This window comes from Aplysia californica, unplaced genomic scaffold, assembly GCF_000002075.1.
Source record: "Aplysia californica isolate F4 #8 unplaced genomic scaffold, AplCal3.0 scaffold00780, whole genome shotgun sequence".
In the NCBI taxonomy this organism is placed as follows: Eukaryota; Metazoa; Mollusca; class Gastropoda; order Aplysiida; family Aplysiidae; genus Aplysia; species Aplysia californica.
The window spans coordinates 280,212-282,144 of record NW_004798050.1 but is presented as its reverse complement, the minus strand read 5'-3'; positions in this window follow the sequence as shown (position 1 = coordinate 282,144).

Sequence of the window (1,933 nt, the reverse complement as noted above, 5' to 3'; positions counted from 1 at the left end):
ACACACACACAGACAGACAGGAGAAAAAAGTGGGCTGTTAAGAAAAACAAAACACTTCCTTCAACCTGGCTGTTACAATCGCCATAAATTATGTCACCGTTATGTGCCATTATCACCTCTGTACACATGCCATAAAGCTGAGTGGGTGCTCAACAGTCCCTCCATGTGGTTCTATTTTTTCTCTAGCCATTCATCATTTTACTTTTTTTCCATTGCATTGTTCTGTGTGCCTTTCCCACAAAGATTCTTCCGATCTGTCGTCAGTCACTTGGTGTGTCGTTTCTCTCCCAGAACGGCTTTTGGAAGTCGCCTCTAGGGGAGCATGCCAGTTTGTCACAGGCCCAGTTTGTCACACGCCTCGACTGTGCCCTGCTTGATGGAAGTTATCAATGACACTCTCAAAAAGAGTGAATGAATGATTGATTGATTGTATGAATTGAATTTTATTCTTTAAATGCTTTTAACGAAAGAACATTCATTGTTGAAATTTTGCAGAGTAATTTGCTTTTGATTTGCATACACAAAGGAAGAAATGTTGAACAACACAAGCTGAATTGATATTTAAGAGGGACTATCTTCACAAAACCAATTTGAAGGTGGAGATTTTAAAAAAAATAAGTTAAGACGAGTGTTAAAGTGCTGTAATTATGACTGTCATAAATACTCAAATACTTAAATGGAAGTGTGACCAAACTGGGCTGCCCCCGCCTGTAGTATGTACTGCTTCTTTTTTCCTTCTGTTTTTTTAATCTTCTGTTTATCTGTCTAGGTTGGTGGGTGTTTGGCGGGTGCTCTGGTGTGGTTTGCTCCCTTCATATCAAACACCTGTTGTCTCTATCTCTCCATCTTCTGTTTTGTGTTTATTACCCTCTTGTTACACGTTTATGGTTGGCGAGTGCTCTGCTGTGGTTTGCTCCTTTTCTATCAAACTTCTATCATCTTTGTCTCTCCTCCTTCATTTTTTGTTATTGTTACTCTCTTGTAACACCTCTAATCTTCGGTACTTTTATGACCTTATTGTGTTGCGAGTGTCGTAAAACTTTTATTAAAACTAAACTGTGTACTGTGTTTCGGTTGTCTGTGGTTTAATGATTCAGTATCTCGCTATTGCACACATTTGACGTGAGTTTAATTCCCGAGTTAGAATTAGAAAGTTATTTTATCGAGTATTTTCGTTTGTCTGCTTGGAGACCTCATCCTACTCATCAGCCGAGTTGGCCCTGACGTAGGTCTTAGCAGTTCACCTTAACTGGATAATCTGAACTTTTTCAAGGGAGCGTAAAAGATGCACTATTACTAATAGTATTAGCGAATTATTTCTGCCTCCGGGTTTCACATTCTCTCCCTGGTTATGATTAATGGAATGGCTGTCCTTGTGTCCTTGTGATCTGTATAATAATTATTATAGTAAAGATAAAAGAAAGGCAATTGTGTTGTAGAGTAATTGTGGCGTTTTCCTGGTGGAATTGGAAGGCCCTAGGGTTTGAGGTTTCCTTCTCTGAAGATTTATTATGAACAGTGTGAAGAGTTTTTTTATGGCTCTTTCGTGCGGTTGAATAGTGTGTGTTCTAGTGTGTTGTTTCCTGTTTTTCTGTAGCTAGATCTTTTGTCTTTGATAGTGAAATATGGCCCTTGTCGTGTCGTGATCCTGTAAGATTCAATGAAAGAACAGCATAATAGTAACATAAAAAATGAATAACAGCGGCTACAGGAATATAAAGAGGAGCTGCTGCAGATGACACGTAGATAATGCATACATATAATTATAACTCGACCTATAATAACATGTGCAAGGGATGTACCACATTGACAATAACGACGAATTGCAGCTGATTATGACGCCGTGAAATGTACTTTTTTATAATATTTATGATCATCTTTTATCAGTGGAAAGACAAGCATTCACACACACATTCACACACACACACACACT